Consider the following 20650-nt stretch of genomic DNA (forward strand, 5'->3'; position numbering starts at 1 on the left):
CTGACCAGAGGAAAACACAAAAACAGTCCCCCACTACCACAAATAATGCAGTTGAGTTTCCCACATTTGGGGAAATCACAGGGGTCAGCATACCCAGAATGCAATGAATGAACCTCATCCTGGGAGAACAGTCTTTATGACCATGGTATCTCCTATGCAAAATAAGTATGATTTGGGATAGGGCTGGGGAGGGCCGCTGCTCAGGCACATCTCTGTCAAGTAAAGGAGATTCAACTGAGGCAGCACAAGGGAACTCTCATCTGGGGACAACAACTGCAGGGAGAACACATATTTTCAGATGAACATGGGAGGGCAGAAGGCTGCCTAATACTGAAGCATGCCCAAACAACAAACCAAATGCAACAACTAGTACAAGCATTCCTGGGGGAAGGTCTGCAGAAGACGGATTTGCATACGGTGATGTCATCCAAGCAGTGGGCCAAAGTTGGCTGGAACCCTCATCTGCATATGAAAAGAGAAAAGGGGTATGCAGGGCATGGCGGCCTTTTGCGGCGCTTGGATGACCCTTAGTTCGCATTAAACACCCCCACCCTCCTTCGGTGTGGGGCTCATGTTGGCCATGCCCCAGCCCCTGAAGCATTCAAGCTGATTTCTTGCAGCAGCTTGGCACTGTAACAGCTCCAGAGCTGCTCTGTAAGGCAAGTAAAAGGGTGTGGGCCCTGCAGCACTACCTGTAGTTTGCATTGTGCATTGGAAGGCACTTAAGAAAAGAGAAGTGGAAACAGACAGCAAACTAGGCTGGAGAGAGACCTGAGACAAAGAGATCTGAATTATACGAGAGCCGACCAGGGGAAACACAAATTATGCAGTCAAGTTTCCCACATTTGGGGAAATCGCAGGACCAGCACACCCAGAGTGCAATGGGTGAGCCTTGCCCTGGGAGAAGCACCTACGTGATCATAGTATCTCACCTGGCAGGTAAGTAGGAGTTGGGCTAGAGCTGGGGAGGGTCGCTGCTCGGGTACCCCCCCTGTCAAGTGAAGGAGATCCAACTGAGGCAGCACAAGGGAATTCTCGAAAGAAGAACAAGGCTAGAGGAAGATCTGAGACAAAGAAATCTGACTTTTACCAGAGCTGACCAGAGGAAAACACAAACACAGTCCCCCACTACCACAAATAATGCTGTCGAGTTTCCCACATTTGGGGAAATCACAGGGGTCAGCATACCCAGAATGCAATGAATGAACCTCATACTGGGAGAATAATCTTCATGACCATGGTCTCTCCTATGCAAAATAAGTATGATTTGGGATAGGGCTGGGGAGGGCCGCTGCTCAGGCACATCTCTGTCAAGTAAAGGAGATTCAACTGAGGCAGCATAAAGGAACTCTCATCTGGGGACAACAACTGCAGGGAGAACACATATTTTCAGATGAACATGGGAGGGCAGAAGGCTGCCTAATACTGAAGCACCCCCAAACAACAAACCAAATGCAACAACTAGTGCAAGCATTCCTGGGGGAAGGCCTGCAGCAGATGGATTTGCATATGGTGATGTCATCCAAAGCAGTGGGTCAAAGTTGGCTTCAACCCTCGTCTTTATATGAAAAGAGAAAAGGGGCGTGCAGGGCATGGCGGCCTTTTGCGGCGCTTGGATGACCCCTAGTTCGCATTAAACACCTCCACCCTCCTTCGGTGTGGGGCTCATGTTGGCTATGCCCCAGCCCCTGAAGCATTCAAGCTGATTTCTTGCATTAGCTGGGCACTGTAACTGCTCCAGAGCTGCTCTGTACGGCAAGTAAAAGGGTGTGGGCCCTGCAGCACTACCTGTAGTTTGCATTGTGCATTGGAAGGCACAAAGTAAGCAGACGGGAGAAGTAAGGATAGTGCGCAAGGCCATAGAATGGAGCGGCTTAAGAAAAGAGAAGTGGAAACAGACAGCAAACTAGGCTGGAGAGAGACCTGAGACAAAGAGATCTGAATTATACCAGAGCCGACCAGGGGAAACACAAATTATGCAGTCAAGTTTCCCACATTTGGGGAAATCGCAGGGGCAGCACATCCAGAGTGCAATGGGTGAGCCTTGCCCTGGGAGAAGCACCTTCATGATTATAGCATCTCACCTGGCAGGTAAGTAGAAGTTGGGCTAGAGCTGGGGAGAGTCGCTGCACGGGCACCCCCCTGTCAAGTGAAGGAGATCCAACTGAAGCAGCACAAGGGAACTCTCGAAAGAAGAACAAGGCTAGAGGAAGATCTGAAACAAAGAAATCTGACTTTTACCAGAGCTGACCAGAGGAAAGCACAAACACAGTCCCCCACTACCACAAATAATGCAGTTGAGTTTCCCACATTTGGGGAAATCACAGGGGTCAGCATACCCAGAATGCAATGAATGAACCTCACCCTGGGAGAACAATCTTCAAGACCATGGTCTCTCCTATGCAAAATAAGTATGATTTGGGATAGGGCTGGGGAGGGCCGCTGCTCAGGCACATCTCTGTCAAGTAAAGGAGATTCAACTGAGGCAGCACAAGGGAACTCTCATCTGGGGACAACAACTGCAGGGAGAACACATATTTTCAGATGAACATGGGAGGGCAGAAGGCTGCCTAATACTGAAGCACCCCCAAACAACAAACCAAATGCAACAACTAGTGCAAGCATTCCTGGGGGAAGGCCTGCAGCAGATGGATTTGCATATGGTGATGCCATCCAAGCAGTGGGTCAAAGTTGGCTTCAACCCTCGTCTGCATATGAAAAGAGAAAAGGGGCGTGCAGGGCATGGCGGCCTTTTGCGGCGCTTGGATGACCCCTAGTTCGCATTACACACCTCCACCCTCCTTCGGTGTGGGGCTCATGTTGGCTATGCCCCAGCCCCTGAAGCATTCAAGCTGATTTCTTGCAGCAGCTGGGCACTGTAACTGCTCCAGAGCTGCTCTGTAAGGCAAGTAAAAGGGTGTGGGCCCTGCAGCACTACCTGTAGTTTGCATTGTGCGTTGGAAGGCACGAAGTAAGCAGACGGGAGAAGTCAGGATAGTGCGCAAGGGCATAGAAGGGAGCGGCTCAAGAAAAGAGAAGTGGAAACAGACAGCAAACTAGGCTGGAGAGAGACCTGAGACAAAGAGATCTGAATTATACGAGAGATGACCAAGGGAAACACAAATTATGCAGTCAAGTTTCCCACATTTGGGGAAATCGCAGGGGCAGCACAACCAGAGTGCAATGGGTGAGCCTTGCCCTGGGAGAAGCACCTTCATGATCATAGTATCTCACCTGGCAGGTAAGTAGGAGTTGGGCTAGAGCTGGGGAGGGTCACTGCTCGGGCACCCCCCTCTCAAGTGAAAGAGATCCAACTGAGGCAGCACAAGGGAACTCTCGAAAGAAGAACAAGGCTAGAGGAAGATCTGATATAAAGAAATCTGATTTTTACCAGAGCTGACCAGAGGAAAGCACAAACACAGTCCCCCACTACCACAAATAATGCAGTCGAGTTTCCCACATTTGGGGAAATCACAGGGGTCAGCATACCCAAAATGCAATGAATGAACCTCACCCTCGGAGAACAATCTTCATGAAAATGGTATCTCCTATGCAAAATAAGTATGATTTGGGATAGGGCTGGGGAGGGCCGCTGCTCAGGCACATCTCTGTCAAGTAAAGGAGATTCAACTGAGGCAGCACAAGGGAACTCCCATCTGGGGACAACAACTGCAGGGAGAACACATATTTTCAGATGAACATGGGAGGGCAGAAGGCTGCCTAATACTGAAGCACCCCCAAACAACAAACCAAATGCAACAACTAGTACAAGCATTCCTGGGGGAAGTTCTGCAGAAGACGGATTTGCATACGGTGATGTCATCCAAGCAGTGGGCCAAAGTTGGCTGGAACCCTCATCTGCATATGAAAAGAGAAAAGGGGTATGCAGGGCATGGCGGCCTTTTGCGGCGCTTGGATGACCCTTAGTTCACATTAAACACCCCCACCCTCCTTCGGTGTGGGGCTCATGTTTGCTATGCCCCAGCCCCTGAAGCATTCAAGCTGATTTCTTGCAGCAGCTGGGCACTGTAACAGCTCCAGAGCTGCTCTGTACGGCAAGTAAAAGGGTGTGGGCCCTGCAGCACTACCTGTAGTTTGCATTGTGCATTGGAAGGCACTTAAGAAAAGAGAAGTGGAAACAGACAGCAAACTAGGCTGGAGAGAGACCTGAGACAAAGAGATCTGAATTATACGAGAGCCGACCAGGGGAAACACAAATTATGCAGTCAAGTTTCCCACATTTGGGGAAATCGCAGGAGCAGCACACCCAGAGTGCAATGGGTGAGCCTTGCCCTGGGAGAAGCACCTACGTGATCATAGTATCTCACCTGGCAGGTAAGTAGGAGTTGGGCTAGAGCTGGGGAGGGTCGCTGCTCGGGTACCCCCCTGTCAAGTGAAGGAGATCCAACTGAGGCAGCACAAGGGAATTCTCGAAAGAAGAACAAGGCTAGAGGAAGATCTGAGACAAAGAAATCTGACTTTTACCAGAGCTGACCAGAGGAAAGCACAAACACAGTCCCCCACTACCACAAATAATGCTGTCGAGTTTCCCACATTTGGGGAAATCACAGGGGTCAGCATACCCAGAATGCAATGAATGAACCTCACCCTGGGAGAATAATCTTCATGACCATGGTCTCTCCTATGCAAAATAAGTATGATTTGGGATAGGGCTGGGGAGGGCCGCTGCTCAGGCACATCTCTGTCAAGTAAAGGAGATTCAACTGAGGCAGCACAAGGGAACTCTCATCTGGGGACAACAACTGCAGGGAGAACACATATTTTCAGATGAACATGGGAGGGCAGAAGGCTGCCTAATACTGAAGCACCCCCAAACAACAAACCAAATGCAACAACTAGTGCAAGCATTCCTGGGGGAAGGCCTGCAGCAGATGGATTTGCATATGGTGATGTCATCCAAACAGTGGGTCAAAGTTGGCTTCAACCCTCGTCTGCATATGAAAAGAGACAAGGGGCGTGCAGGGCATGGCGGCCTTTTGCGGCGCTTGGATGACCCCTAGTTCGCATTACACACCTCCACCCTCCTTCGGTGTGGGGCTCATGTTGGCTATGCCCCAGCCCCTGCTTCAGGGGCTGGGGCATAGCCAACATGAGCCCCACACCAAAGGAGGGTGGGGGTGTTTAATGCAAACTAGGGGTCATCCAAGCACTGCAAAAGGCCGCCATGCCCTGCATGCCCCTTTTCTCTTTTTATATGCAGATGAGGGTTCTAGCCAACTTTGGCCCACTGCTTGGATGACATCACCGTATGCAAATCCGTCTGCTGCAGACCTTCCCCCAGGAATGCTTGTACTAGTTGTTGGATATGGTTTGATATTTGATGGTGCTTCAGTATTAGGCAGCCTTCCGCCCTCCCATGTTCATCTGAAAAGATGTGGTCTCCCTGCAGTTGTTGTCCCCAGACGAGAGTTCCCTTGTGCTTCCTCAGTTGAATCTCCTTAACTTGACGGGGGAGGGGCTGCCCGAGCTGCCACCCTCCCCAGCCCTATCCCAACTCATACTTATTTTACATATTAGATCTCTTGATCATGAAGATTGTTCTCACAGGGTGAGGTTCATCCATTATATTTTAAAATAGGAAGGTACAAATTACATATTTGAATTGCATCTATGTGCTGGATTCAAATGCCCCCCCCCCCCCTTCCTTTCTCAATTGTGCCCGTCAGCAGCTATTCTAAGGTTGCTGCCAATGGGTGTGACACATTAATTTCTTCTGTAGGGTACACTGGACTCCACAAGGATTCACATTGGGGTGTAGAGTAGGATCTTGATCTGAGGCACCAACCGGCTCAAAGCTTTTGACTGTTCCCAAGATGCTCAGCGCATCCTCCTCTATAACCCCGCTTCCATGAACAGGGAGCTCAGTTTGTAGTTGGTGCCTTCAGTAGCAGGCCACTTAACAGGGGCCTGCCTCAGGCAGCCTATTCTTAGCTATTAATTTTGACAAGAAAAGAAGAACTTGTTTTATGAGAATCTACAAGGGCTGCAGCAGGCTAGGTCTAATAGACATCTTTACTGCAGCTTCATCACTCCCAGCGGCGCTGTATACTCCCGTGCCCTGGTTGCTGGGTCACTGCAGCGGAGGCTCCGGTTTCTTCCTAAGGTCAGTCACACACACACACCGCCCTTCCGGATCACGAGGCCGCTGATTAAGGGGAGCGTGGCCGTAGGGGGTGGGCCGTGTGCGCACTGGGGTGGACACTGATTACTGGGCAGCCGCTCCACTAGCCACCAGGTACAGTTAAGGAGCACAGGTCTGGGGGTTTTTCTCCTATATTAACCCAATTTTGTACTGCCCGCAGCGCATTGTGATAGGTAATAGGGCCTGATTCAGGTTGGATTGCAATCACAATAAGCGATCCAACTGCAAAAATTGCTAAGAGCATACGCATGTGCCTGCATGCGATCGCCTCTGCCTGTCAATCGGGGCAGGGGGGGAGAGTGGGGTCAGCAACACTCCATTTCCAAGTCAGGGATGGAGCAGTGCGGGGGCAAGGCTTCAAAATGGGGTCTGCAATGGAGGAGACACAGGGGGCGTGGTCACAGCGGCTGTATGACATCACATTCAGCCGCTGTGATCACAAAAATGGTGGCGACTTCCTGCGCGCACATACAGTCTGCACCAGCAGGAGGCTACACCATTGTTTATGATCACGCTGAACTGCAGTGCGACTGCAATTACAGCATGGTCAAGAAGGGAGGTGTCATACTGGGTGGCCATGCCCTGTCACTGTGCAGGAGCCAGCACCGCTTACACACTAGTCCCCGGGTGCAGCACCCAACCCCCGGGACACCCGGAGCAACAAAATGTAGATTCAGGCCACCAGGCCACGCCCCTACCTATGAAATCATGCCTCCTTTTTACCATTGCGCTGCTTATTTGCACGCACTGCATTACAATCTCCCTCGACACCTCTCTGGGTGTCACCAGTGATAGTGACACCTCTGCCATGCTTGTAGCAGCTAGTCCAAAGATCTATGCCTCAAGCCCTGAGTGTTTGCCCTTGTGACTTGTTGATCATCATAGCGAAGCAGATGCTTACAGAAAACTGCAGGGGCTTAGATTGAAAATAAAAAAAATCGATGGGTATAAGGTAGAGAGGAGCGGGTTCGGTTCTCCGAGAACCGAATTCCCCACGAACTCCACGTGGTTTACACTGGTCTGAGGCAGGCTCGGTTGTTCCCGCCTGACTCGGAAAACCTGAACAAGGGAAAATGTCATCATCCCGCTGTCGGATTCTCGCGAGATTCGGATATTATATATAGAGCTGCGCGTTGCCGCCATTTTTACTCGTGCATTGAAGAGAGAGCGGAGAGGACGTGGCTATGTTCTCTCAGTGGAAATCTCAATATCAGTGCTCAGTATCAGTGGTTACTTATTGCTGCTCAGTAATACTAGTAGTGTGTCTCTCCTGCTCAGTGTCAGTTCTCAGTAGTATCCTCATCAGTGCTCAGTATCACTGCTCATTGTCTTGTGCTGCATTGTGGTGCTCAGCATACTACAGTACATTACTAATAGTCCAGTGCTGCATCTTGCTGCTCAGTGTCAGTTCTAGTATCCTCATCAGTGCTCACTATCACTGCTCATTGCATTGTGGTGTTCTGTATACTACAGTAATATAGTAACATATAGTAACATAGTTTTTGAGGTTGAATAGAGGCAAATTGCCCATCGTGTTCAACCTGTTTTAAGTTGTGATGATTCTACATACTTGCTGAATAATGTTTTATGACTAGTTAGCTACTATAACTCATGTTACCCCCGGATTAACCATGTTGATATTTTAAGTATTATAACCTTGGATAGCTTTTTCATTCAGAAATGTAGCCATTCCTTTTTTAAATCCAATTACAGAGTCCGCCATTACCACCTTCCCTGGCAGGGAATTCCACATCCTGATTGCCCTAACAGTGAAGAAACCTTTCCTCCATTGCGTTCTGAACTTTCCTCCAGTCGCAGCGAGTGACCACGTGTTCTTTTAATAAATAATTCCTCTGATAACTCTTTGTTATGTATCTTTACATATTTGAAGATATTAATAATATCTCCTCTTAGGCACCTCTTTTCTAGTGTATACATATTCAGCCTAGTAAGTCTTTCCTTATAGTCCAGTACTTTTAGGCCTTTAATCAATTTAGTCTTCAGGATCTCTCGGACTTCCATGAGCAGCAGAGTAGTGCAATGGAAGGATGCTGGGCGCATAACCCAGAGGTCGATTAATCGAAACTATCCTCTGCTATGTGCATTTTTTTTTATAATTAAAGTAATCAAAAACTGGGATTGATATTTTGGCTCTTTTATTTTTACTTAAAGTACAATAACTTTTATCATTTTAATTTGTTTTAATAGTATATTGACAGCATTGTTTTCTTTAAAAAATCCACTTAATTTTCTTTACCCTATTACTGAAATGGTAATTGACAAAAACAAACTACATTGTCACCAGAAGAGCAATGCAAAATGTACAAGTGATATATTAAAATCATCTTCCATCTTGAATTTCAATGATGCATTGGGACAACAATTTTGTGAGAAACATCTTCACCCATAAAGAAAGATTTTCTTAATTCCTTATCTGTGTGCTGATTAGATATTACCTTGTTTTCACATTAAACAGACTTCCACATGAGAAAGCAGCAAGGATGCAGTAACGTTTATGTTTCCTGGTGTCAACCTGTATTATTTCAGTAGACATTGAAATGAGGATGCATCTTGCTGCCTTTCCAATGTAGCAAGTTTAATTCAGTAATAGGTGAAAAAACATTCCTACAAAGGTGTTAATCAGAGACTTGGCTTTGTGGACACTTTTCAGAGAGCAAATTTGTTAGCATAAAAATAAAGTCAGAAAATGAAGAGCTGTTTAATCACTCAATTGGACTTTTCTGCCAGCATAATTTTTTTTTCTCTGCAACCCACTGCTAAATTGTGCTTCCTAGCTGTTTTTTATAAAATCACTTAATCAAATCTAACTCTGATTACATCAGAGAAGGCCAGGTACCCTACACCATAAGAGGGGGTTTGAAATTTTGACTTGTCTACTTAAAGATCACCAAAATCTGATCACAAGGTCAATTACATCCCTGGGTGGGATTGAACCACCAACCTTTTGGTTAATAGCCAAACATGCTAACCGATTGCACCACAGAGACACCTCGTAAAAGTCCATTCTGACAAAGGCTAATAAGCATTCATCTAGAACGTTTCCTAGAAAAACTTTAAAAAGTCAATAATCTGGAGAGTTTTTGTAAGAAACACATTGCTACTTTCCCATGATGAGTGAGTGCTTCAGGATCTCTTGCACTTACATGAGCAGCAGAGTACTGCAACGGAAGCATGCTGGGCCCATAACCCAGATGTAGGCAGATTAAAACTATCTTCTGCTATATGCATTGTTTTTTGTTAATTAAAGTAATCCAAAACTGGGATTGATATTTTGGCTCTTTTATTTTTACTTAAAGTACAATAACTTTTACCATTTTAATTTGTTTTAATAGTAAATTGACAGTATTGTTTTCTTTCAAAAATCCACTTAATTTTCTTTACCCTATTATTAAAATGGTAATTGACAAAAACAAACTACATTGTCACCAGAAGAGCAGTATAAAATGTACAAGTGATATATTAAAATCATCATTCCAGCTTGAATTTCAATGATGCTTTGGTGCAACAATTTTGTGAGAAACATCTTCACCCATAAAGAAAGATTTTCTTAATTCCTTACCTGTGTGCTGATTAGATATCACCTTGTTTTCACATTAAACAGACTTCCCCATGAGGAAGCAGCAAGGATGCAGTGACGTTTATGTTTCCTGGTGTCAACCTGTATTATTTCAGTAGACATTGAAATGAGGATGCATCTTGCTGCCTTTCCAATGAAGCAAGTTTAATTCAGTAATAGGTGAAAAACCATTCCTACAAAGGTGTTAATCAGAGACTTTACTTTGTGGACACTTTTCAGAGAGCAAATTTGTTAGCATAAACATAAAATCAGAAAATGAAGAGCTGTTTAATCACTCAATTGGACTTTTCTGCCAGCATAGTTTTTTTTCTCTGCAACCCACTGCTAAATTGTGCTTCCTAGCTGTTTTTTATAAAATCACTTAATCAAATCTAACTCTGATTACATCAGAGAAGGCCAGGTACCCTACACCATAAGAGGGAGTTTGACATTTTGACTTGTCTACTTAAAGATTACCAAAATCTAATCACAAGGTCAATTACATCCATGGGTGGGATTGAACCACCAACCTTTTGGTTAATAGCCAAACATGCTAACCGATTGCACCACAGAGACACCTCGTAAAAGTATATACTGACAAAGGCTAATAAGCATTCATCTAGAACGTTTCCTAGAAAAACTTTAAAAAGTCAATAATCTGGAGAGTTTTTGTAAGAAACACATTGGTACTTTCCCATGATGAGTGAGTGCTTCAGGATCTCTTGCACTTACATGAGCAGCAGAGTACTGCAACGGAAGCATGCTGGGCCTATAACCCAGAGGTAGGCAGATTGAAACTATCCTCTGCTATATGCATTGTTTTTTGTTAATTAAAGTAATCCAAAACTGGGATTGATATTTTGGCTCTTTTATTTTTACTTAAAGTACAATAACTTTTACCATTTTAATTTGTTTTAATAGTATATTGACAGTATTGTTTTCTTTCAAAAATCCACTTAATTTTCTTTACCCTATTATTAAAATGGTAATTGACAAAAACAAACTACATTGTCACCAGAAGAGCAGTACAAAATGTACAAGTGATATATTAAAATCATCTTTCCAGCTTGAATTTCAATGATGCTTTGGTGCAACAATTTTGTGAGAAACATCTTCACCCATAAAGAAAGATTTTCTTAATTCCTTACCTGTGTGCTGATTAGATATCACCTTGTTTTCACATTAAACAGACTTCCCCATGAGGAAGCAGCAAGGATGCAGTGACGTTTATGTTTCCTGGTGTCAACCTGTATTATTTCAGTAGACATTGAAATGAGGATGCATCTTGCTGCCTTTCCAATGAAGCAAGTTTAATTCAGTAATAGGTGAAAAACCATCCCTACAAAGGTGTTAATCAGAGACTTGGCTTTGTGGACACTTTTCAGAGAGCAAATTTGTTAGCATAAACATAAAATCAGAAAATGAAGAGCTGTTTCGTCACTAAATAGGACTTTTCTGCCAGCATAATTTTTTTTCTCTGCAACCCACTGCTAAATTGTGCTTCCTAGCTGTTTTTTTATAAAATCACTTAATCAAATCTAACTCTGATTACATCAGAGAAGGCCAGGTACCCTACACCATAAGAGGGGGTTTGAAATTTTGACTTGTCTATTTAAAGATCACCAAAATCTGATTACAAGGTTATTTACATCCCTGGGTGGGATTGAACCACCAACCTTTTGGTTAATAGCCAAACATGCTAACCGATTGCGCCACATAGACACCTTGCAAAAGTAGATACTGACAAAGGCTAATAAGCATTTATCTAGAACGTTTCCTAGAAAAACTTTAAAAAGTCAATAATCTGGAGAATTTTTGTAAGAAACACATTGGTACTTTCCCATGATGAGTGAGTGCTTCAGGATCTCTTTCACTTACATGGGCTATTAACCAAAAGGTTGGTGGTTCAATCCCACCCAGGGATGTAATTGACCTTGTGATCAGATTTTGGTGATCTTTAAGTAGACAAGTCAAAATGTCAAACCCCCTCTTATGGTGTAGGGTACCTGGCCTTCTCTGACGTAATCAGAGTTAGATTTAATTAAGTGATTTTATAAAAAACAGCTAGGAAGCACAATTTAGCAGTGGGTTGCAGAGAAAAAAATAACATTTTAAACCTACCGGTAAATTTTTTTTCTCGTAGTCCGTAGAGGATGATGGGGACTCCGTAAGGACCATGGGGGATAGACGGGCTCCGCAGCAGACATGGGCACTTTAAGAAAGACTTTAGATCTGGGTGTGCACTGGCTCCTCCCTCTATGCCCCTCCTCCATACCTCAGTTAGAGAAACTGTGCCCAGAGGAGACGGACAGTACGAGGAAAGGATTTTTGTTAATCCAAGGTCAAGATTCATACCAGCCACACCAATCACACCGTATAACTTGTGATATACTACCCAGTTAACAGTATGAAAACAACATAGCATCAGTCCAAGACCGATGAAAACTAACATATAACCCTTATGTAAGCAATAACTATATACAAGTCTTGCAGAAGTAGTCCGCACTTGGGACGGGCACCCAGCATCCTCTACGGACTACGAGAAAAAGATTTACCGGTAGGTTTAAAATCTTATTTTCTCTTACGTCCTAAAAGATGCTGGGGACTCCGTAAGGACCATGGGGATTATACCAAAGCTCCCAAACGGGCTCCTGCGGATGACTCTGCAGCACCGATTGAGCAAACAGGAGGTCCTCCTCAGCCAGGGTATCAAACTTATAGAACTTTGCAAAGGTGTTTGAACCCGACCAAGTAGCAGCTCGGCACAGCTGTAGTGCCGAGACCCCCGGGCAGCTGCCCAAGAAGAGCCCACCTTCCTAGTGGAATGGGCCTTGACTGAATTAGGCAACGGCAATCCCGCCATAGAATGCGCCTGCTGAATCGTGTTACAGATCCAGAGAGCAATAGTCTGATTTGAAGCAGGGGTGCCAATCTTGTTGGCTGCATACAGGACAAACAGTGCTTCTGTTTTTCTGACTCTAGCCGTTCTGGCCACGTAAATTTTCAAAGCCCTGACCACATCAAGGGACTCGGAATCCTCCAAGTCACGCGTAGCCACAGGCACCACAATAGGTTGGTTCATATGAAAGGATGAGTCCACTTTTAGCAGGAATTGAGGACGGGTCTGCAATTCCGCTCTATCCATATGGAAAACCAGATAGGGGATTTTATGTGATAAAGCTGCTAATTCCGACACTCGCCTAGCGGAAGCCAAGGCTAATAACATGACCACCTTCCAAGTGAGATATTTAAACTCCACCATTTTAAGTGGTTCAAACCATAACCTTAACACCACGTTAAGGTCCCAAGGGACCACCGGAGGTACAAAAGGAGGCTGAATATGCAGTACTCCCTTCACAAAAGTTTGTACTTACTTCAGGAAGAGAGGCCAATTCCTTTTGAAAGAAAATGGATAAGGCCAAAATCTGAACCTTAATAGAGCCTAATTTTAGGCCCAAATTCACTCCAGTTTGTAGGAAGTGAAGGAAGTGGCCCAGGTGGAATTCTTACGTATGAGCATTCCTGGCCTCACACAAAGAAACATATTTTCGCCATATACAGTGATAATGTTTAGATGTCACGTCCTTCCTAGCCTTTATTAGCGTAGGAATGACCTCATCTGGAATACCCTTTTCCGCTAGGATCCGGCGTTCAACCGCCATGCCGTCAAACGCAGCCGCGGTAAGTCTTGGAACAGACAGGGCCCCTGTTGCAACAGGTCCTGTCTTAGAGGAAGTGGCCACGGATCTTCTGTGAGCATTTCCTGCAGATCTGGATACCAGGTCCTTCGCGGCCAATCTGGAACAATGAGAATTGTTCTTACTCCTCTTTTTCTTACTATTATCAACACCTTGGGTATGAGAGGTAGAGGAGGAAATACATAGACCGACCGGAACACCCACGGTGTCACTAGGGCGTCTACAGCTACTGCCCGAGGGTCTCTTGACCTGTTGCAATACCTCTGTAGCTTTTTGTTGAGGCGGGACGCCATCATGTCTATCTGGAACAGTCCCCACCGACTTGCAATCTGTGCGAAGACTTCCTGATGGAGTCCCCACTCTCCTGGATGTAGGTCGTGTCTGCTGAGGAAGTCTGCATCCCAGTTGTCCACTCCCGGAATGAACACTGCTGACAGTGCGCTTTGATAAAGCTAAATATTTATCTTATTTAAAACCCTTTGTGAGGTCTAAGAACACTGTACGCTATTTGCGTATGGAGTACCGTAAGGGTACGCTCGTTGCGTAACAATCGCTTAGCCGTGGTCGAGACGCTCAAGCGTCACGTTCGCTCACGGCCAAGAGATCACAGGCAGGCACGCTATTGGCTGCTGACTAACGTAATGGTTCGCTATAGCGTAACGGACGCTGTATCGGGAGCGGGCTGCTCGAGCGATACAGACGCTCACGAGAATACGCTGTTGGTATCGGGCACACTTATAGGTGAGCGACTACCGTAATGCTACGCTATCAGCGTAGCGGACGCTCGAGACCACGAGGAGATCACGAGCGGCGCCGACGCTCACAATGTTAAACCTTTATGTCTAAACCACAAACAATGTAATTTGCTGTAAAACCTTAGTGTAGAGATAGGGTGTAAATGCAACACTGTATAACCTTATTAACTCAAAAGCTGTTCGAGCGTCACCGACGCTCTGAGAATACTTAACACTATAAGAAATACACAAATACCGTGCTTAGGGTCCAACGCCTAATATATATATTATGAATGTTATACTTGCAAAAGAATTAATACAATACAAGTCATACACTACAATATAACATAGACTAACTAACCAGGTAACTACACAGTAAATACAATACAAGTACGTTTAAGAGAAAATGAGAGAAAGAGAAGAGAGAGAGAGAAAGATATGGCCCATAATAACAAGAAAAGACAATATGATTACGGAGAAAACTTACGCACAAAGGAAACGATCGCATGCGCCTCTGGACATCCAGCTCCCGATTTTCAGCAATGATAACCGATGAAGAGTGAGTGCTGGATGTGATCGGCCTGTCTATTTATGCCCCACACACAATACAATTCAATGGTCCCTACAATCTCATTGTTCATTGGACACAGGAATTCGTCTTCGCATTATAACAAAAGGTCATAGGTTGATTCATACAGGTGGGCTGTGACTATTTCCAACAGCTCAGGTGGGAGGGAAACTGGGTTTCCCGCCGCATGGATAAGTAAGTGCAAATACAGTAAATGTTCATAAACTTCTTATGTCCATAACTATTCGCACGAGCGATTGATCCGCTTCAAACCAACACCGGAATATTGCTAATTAAATACTCTTCCGATGGATACTAAACACCACTGTATTACTCCTGTCTGACCCTTCGTATCAAACAATGAGGGATCTCTCTGTCCAGGAACATACTACATTAACTAAACTTTCAGAATCTATCAAAGGGACCATAATCTACAAAATGCATTATATGGTGAAAATATGTAACGAAAGAGTCGCCCGCTAGACGCACACAATCTCTACCGTAAATGTGCATACCGTGCGCCTGCGGGTGCCCGCAACAGCGAGTATGCGCACGCACGGTAGAGCGCACGCATGCGCAGCAGGGACACATATGAGGTGCAAATATGGCAGTGTGCATCGTGATATTTTTCTGACTTTGACAGTCCACCCTTTGGCAGTCAACAATAACTGCCACTTCCTAAAACATTTCAAAAAGAGAAAAATATATGTCAGGGGTTAATACATTTACATGGTTGGGTAGGGGAGGAGAGGAGAAGGTAGGAAAAGGGTATGACCTAGTGAGATAGCAGAAGCATGTGTGTATGAATCCATGTTTGGGGGGTCATGTATCATCGTGCCGTACGTGTTTTAAATCAAGCTTTGAGGTATTGCGAAGTATACATTTGAATTCCTTCTTATCCCGTGGTACGGGTCTGTGGATGGGCTGTCAAACTTTACCGAGCTTTTTTCGGATTTTGGTTGTAACAAAAATGGGGAGCACATTTTAGTTGATGATACATGAATGGGGGAATATGTGATTGCTGATATCTGTGCCTGTATTCCCTATACTATGTGTGTAATTACCTGAAGGTTGTAGAGATGAAGAAAATACATAGTTACGGTAAATGCAGTGGTATTCTATGTCAGGTTAATGAACATTCGTCGATTGAGGTCTTGTTTGGTGTCTGTTGAATGCAGTCTTCTTTGTGCTTTTGCCCATAAGGTGCGAGCAAAAAGCTTTGTCAATGTCCATAGATTTACAAAAGTGTTGGGCTAGAGTAATTTTAAAATTTCTAGGGAAACTGGGGATCTATGGCATAGTTCATCAAAAATCTGTGTATAAGGTTGTCAAAACTTCTTCTTTAATCCATCTGTTGTCTGTATATCGGCTCATCAAATTCCTCGTCCAAGTGGGTCTTTTTACCTCAGAGGAAAACGGAAAAACAGGTGAAAGAAACGGACCGTAGAAATCGCATTACAATTTCCTCACTCCTTAAACTCATCACCCTGGTACTTCGTTTGCACTTCGTTAAAGCCTGACCGCATCTAAATATCAAGCCAATCGTTATGATAACACCTAAGATACATAGGAGAAACTTCCCTACATCCATTATAACTCCTTGAGCCCATTCTCCTAAACCGGAGAACCAATTTCGCGGGTTCAACCATGACACCCAACTAGTCAGCTCATTACTCACAGCAGCAAGGGTGAGATTGTGTCTCCTGCGAAATTCCCACTTCAATTGGAGAATATCGTCCATCTTTTGGTCTATGACCTCGACCGGGTCCTCGGTACTATTCGTTATATATGTGCAGCATTTCACGCCGTACTGCGTTGCCAGTGTGACACAATATCCACCTGTTACTGCTGTGAGATAATTGAGAATCATTCTATGCTGAACTAGTTCTGTTTTATAAGCTTGAAGTTCTCTTCCAGTATACCTAAACGTGTCATCATACATTTCTGTGATATTGTCTAACAAATTTGCGAGCGCAGATATGTATTTATAATTCAACACTCCTCTGGCGGTGCGAGTGAGGTCTAACGCAAGTAGAAACTGAATCCCGGTGGATTCATGGATCATGTCAGAGGCCGGGTGCTCTGTTCTTTCTATCAGGTGCTGTTTAACTACGTGCTCGTAATGGGTGTGAGTATAAGGAGTTTGGGCAACACGGTGTATGTCTTTCATTTTGGCATGTGATACAGTCATTACCTCAGGCAATACTTTTCCAATATAACACAATCCTTCAGAGTTTGGGGCAAGCCACTTATACGCCTTCCTCCCGCATATGAAATATGCATCATCGGGGAGAACATATGGGACGGAGTAGGACATAACCATATTACACATTTTCCATGTGAAATCTCCTAACCCTAATTCTCCCATCTGTCTAGTACACGTATCAGCTTGTACGATATGTGCACAGTATCCTGGTGATACCTCTCCAACTCTCGTAATCCTACTTCCTAGGGTATACCTATACCGGAAAGATTTTCCTCTACTGGCTATGTGGCGTATAAGCTCTGTATCTGTCGGCATTCTATCTGCTCTATATGAAAAGGTCATGGTTTGGTTACTCCATGACACTTCCCAATTTCCCGGCTTTCGGGGATTGGAAATGTTAAAACATATGAGGGATCTATCCACATGATATTGGTGGAGCTTCAAACTAGGAGGACTGGAGATATTAAACCTCCTGTCCACCGGTCTCCCACCACTTAGCTCAAGTACCTCCCCTATCGTTAAAGGAAATGGTACTAGTCCTGATTTGCTATGACCTTGAGGTACTTGAGAGCATACCCAACAATCTGTTTGATTTAACACGCTACCCACTAAGGAGTGATAGTCACTCAAGGGATGCCGGTCCATGTGGATATTAAAACTGGATTGGCATTTCTTAATGCACCCATCCTCGACTACGTTGTCACAGAGCCTACAGATACAGTTTTCTTCAGCTAACAATCCTTCACAATTCCTTCTATTGTCAATGCTATCGGATCGTTTTCTGATACTCGCCTTTGCTTGTTGATTATGTTGTTCTCGGAAAACTACGCCTCCATCTCTGTCATCAGAACCCATTCCAGAACCTCTCTCGACCTCCATGGTACTCTCGCCGGAACAGACTGCTCTGGTCAACATCATGGTCAACAGGAAAATCCGGATCACAGTCTCTTGGGGCAAGTCCATCTTATAGGAGGAAACGAAGAAGAATGAGAAGGGGGGGGAAATAATTTGAGGGAGAGGGGATGGGAAGTTGGAGAAAAACAATAAAAGGGAACAGGGAATCGACAACTGCTTTTGATCTTGTGATTTTCAATGCTCAGGTGCCGCCTCAGTCCTCCTGGAACAGACACTCCAGTGATACAACGTCCTCTACCGTCTGTTCCTTATCACGGGACCTCTCTGGATCAGCAACCTTCTTACAATGGGACGAATGAACCCAAGTCTCTCTCTCGGCAACTTTCAATGCTGTAGTGCTAGTCAATAAGACTTGGTATGGTCCTTCCCATCTGTCAATAAGGCAACCTGAGCGTAGAAAATTTTGTATCATTACATACTCCCCAGGTTCAATGTCATGACAATTACTATCTGGTAAATCAGGAATCACCAACTTCAAATTATTATTTTGATTCCTTAGCTGTTTACTCATATTAACCAGGTACTTTACAGTCACTTCATTGTTACACTTCAAATCATCCTGAGGGTTAATCATAACATGCGGTTGTCGACCAAACAAGATTTCAAAAGGGGACAGATTAAGAGGGGACCTGGGAGTGGTTCTGATGCTGTACAGTACAATGGGTAAAGCTTCTGGCCATGTCAATCCTGTTTCTGCCATAACTTTGCTCAAATTATTTTTAATAGTGCTATTCACTCTTTCCACCTTCGCACTCGCCTGTGGACGGTATGGAGTGTGCAGCTTGCTATCAATTCCCATCAACTTACACATTCCTTGAAAGACATCACCTGTAAAATGGGTACCCCTATCACTTTCGATAATTCTAGGGATACCATATCTACATACAAATTCCTGCACAATTTTCTTAGCAGTAAACATAGCGGTATTTGTGGCCGCCGGGAATGCTTCAACCCAATTTGAGAACACATCTATACAAACAAGTACATATTTCAAATTTCGACAAGGGGGTAATTGAATGAAGTCAATCTGTATTGCCTGGAAAGGACCGCCTGCAGGTGGGATATGAGATGGTTCTGTTGGTATTGCCTTTCCGATATTCTTTCTCAAACAGGTAAGGCATGACATTGCTCTCTTACTTGCATGAGATGAAAATCCTGGGGCGCACCAATATGCTCTTACCAACTTGCACATTCCTTCCTTGCCCAGATGAGTCAGCCCGTGAGCTGCCTCAGCTAAACATGGAAGATATGCTCTGGGGGCCACCGGTTTACCTTGTCCATCCGTCCAGAGTCCTGAGGACTCCTGGCCATATCCCTTCGCCTTCCAGACTGCCTTTTCCTGTGTGGAACACAAATTTTGCATTTCACACAACTTCTGTGTGTTGATGGTATTAAATACCATCAGTTGTGTGGTGTCTGTCTGTCTGGGGGTACCAGCTGCTAACTTAGCTGCTTCGTCTGCTCGGCTGTTACCAAGTGATACTGGGTCCTGGCTATATGTGTGTGCTTTACACTTGATAACAGCCACTCTGTCGGGTTCCTGTATCGCTGTTAGAAGCCTTTTGATGTGAGCTGCATGCGCTACCGGTGTACCAGCTGCCGTCATGAAATTTCTGAGGCGCCATAGGGCTCCGAAATCATGGACTACCCCGAATGCGTATCTAGAGTCGGTGTAGATATTGGCTGATTTGCCCTTAGCCAATTCACATGCTCTGGTTAGGGCGACCAGTTCAGCAACCTGGGCTGAGTGAGGTGGGCCTAGCGGTTCCGCTTCTATGGTGCCTTGGTCATCTACGACTGCGTATCCAGTACACAAGTCTCCCGAGTCTGACTGTCTGTGACAACTACCGTCCGTGTAGAAAGTTAGATCTACATTTTCCAGCGGGTTGTCACTGATGTCAGGCCTTGCGGTAAAATTTTGGGTCAAATATTCCATACAATCATGTGTGTCCTCCTGTGTGTTAAATTCTCCTTCCCCACCACTCTCATCCTCCACCCTTTGTGCCTGTCCAGGCACACCTGGGAGATATGTTGCAGGATTTAATGCACTGCATCTCCTTATGGTGATGTTTACGGGGGCCATTAGTGCCAATTCCCATCTTGTAAACCGCGCTGATGAGACGTGCCTGGTTTGGGCAGAATTTAGCAAGGCTGACACTGCATGTGGTGTATGAATTGTGAGGTTGTGACCTAGCACTACATCTTCGCTTTTCGTTACTAGCAATGCTATCGCAGCGACGCTTCGCAAGCATGTGGGGAGGGATCGCGCTACCGTGTCTAGCTGAGCGCTGTAGTATGCTACTGGCCTGCTGGCATCACCGTGCTTTTGGGTTAAGACGCCTGCCGCGCAACCAGCACTTTCTGTTCCGTACAGCTCAAAGGGTTTCCCATAGTCTGGCATACCTAATGCTGGTGCCTGCGTTAGGCACTGTTTAAGTCTCTCAAATGCCATCTCGGACTCGTCTGTATGCGAAATCCGATCAGGTTTGTTTGAGGAGACCATCTCCTGCAGAGGTAACGCTAGAATGGAAAACCCTGGGATCCAGTTACGGCAATACCCACACATTCCTAAAAATGTTCTGATCTGTTGCTGGGTTTTTGGCAGAGTCATGTCTCTAATTGCTTGAATTCTATCAGTGGTCAGGTGTCTCAGTCCTTGTGTTAGACAGTGTCCCAAATATTTTACCTTAGTTTGGCATAATTGCAACTTGTCTTTGGAAACCTTGTGTCCTGTGTCTGAAAGATGAAACAGGAGCTGTTTCGTATCCTTCAGGGATGCTTCCAATGAA

The 20650-nt window shown here is 45.1% G+C and overlaps 9 non-coding genes and 1 pseudogene across 9 annotated transcripts; all 10 read right to left on the reverse strand.

Moving 5' to 3' along the window:
* Positions 1 to 5: 5 nt before the first annotated feature.
* LOC135015818 (U1 spliceosomal RNA) lies at positions 6 to 169 on the reverse strand. Its single transcript, XR_010214001.1, has one exon. It is a non-coding gene; the product is annotated as a U1 spliceosomal RNA (small nuclear RNA).
* A 615-nt stretch (positions 170 to 784) lies between these two features.
* LOC135015920 (U1 spliceosomal RNA) lies at positions 785 to 947 on the reverse strand. The gene has a single exon (XR_010214089.1). It is a non-coding gene; the product is annotated as a U1 spliceosomal RNA (small nuclear RNA).
* A 153-nt stretch (positions 948 to 1100) lies between these two features.
* On the reverse strand, positions 1101 to 1264 carry LOC135015850 (U1 spliceosomal RNA). Its single transcript, XR_010214030.1, has one exon. It is a non-coding gene; the product is annotated as a U1 spliceosomal RNA (small nuclear RNA).
* A 683-nt stretch (positions 1265 to 1947) lies between these two features.
* On the reverse strand, positions 1948 to 2099 carry LOC135015958 (U1 spliceosomal RNA; annotated as a pseudogene).
* A 152-nt stretch (positions 2100 to 2251) lies between these two features.
* On the reverse strand, positions 2252 to 2415 carry LOC135016078 (U1 spliceosomal RNA). Its single transcript, XR_010214223.1, has one exon. It is a non-coding gene; the product is annotated as a U1 spliceosomal RNA (small nuclear RNA).
* A 671-nt stretch (positions 2416 to 3086) lies between these two features.
* On the reverse strand, positions 3087 to 3249 carry LOC135015932 (U1 spliceosomal RNA). Its single transcript, XR_010214101.1, has one exon. It is a non-coding gene; the product is annotated as a U1 spliceosomal RNA (small nuclear RNA).
* Positions 3250 to 3401: 152 nt separating this feature from the next.
* Positions 3402 to 3565, reverse strand: LOC135015781 (U1 spliceosomal RNA). Its single transcript, XR_010213966.1, has one exon. It is a non-coding gene; the product is annotated as a U1 spliceosomal RNA (small nuclear RNA).
* A 615-nt stretch (positions 3566 to 4180) lies between these two features.
* LOC135015918 (U1 spliceosomal RNA) lies at positions 4181 to 4343 on the reverse strand. The gene has a single exon (XR_010214088.1). It is a non-coding gene; the product is annotated as a U1 spliceosomal RNA (small nuclear RNA).
* Positions 4344 to 4495: 152 nt separating this feature from the next.
* On the reverse strand, positions 4496 to 4659 carry LOC135015791 (U1 spliceosomal RNA). Its single transcript, XR_010213975.1, has one exon. It is a non-coding gene; the product is annotated as a U1 spliceosomal RNA (small nuclear RNA).
* Positions 4660 to 9097: 4438 nt separating this feature from the next.
* TRNAN-AUU (transfer RNA asparagine (anticodon AUU)) lies at positions 9098 to 9171 on the reverse strand. Its single transcript has one exon. It is a non-coding gene; the product is annotated as a tRNA-Asn (tRNA).
* Positions 9172 to 20650: the final 11479 nt, after the last annotated feature.

The sequence above is a fragment of the Pseudophryne corroboree genome, unplaced genomic scaffold, assembly GCF_028390025.1.
Source record: "Pseudophryne corroboree isolate aPseCor3 unplaced genomic scaffold, aPseCor3.hap2 scaffold_298, whole genome shotgun sequence".
Taxonomy (NCBI): domain Eukaryota; kingdom Metazoa; phylum Chordata; class Amphibia; order Anura; family Myobatrachidae; genus Pseudophryne; species Pseudophryne corroboree.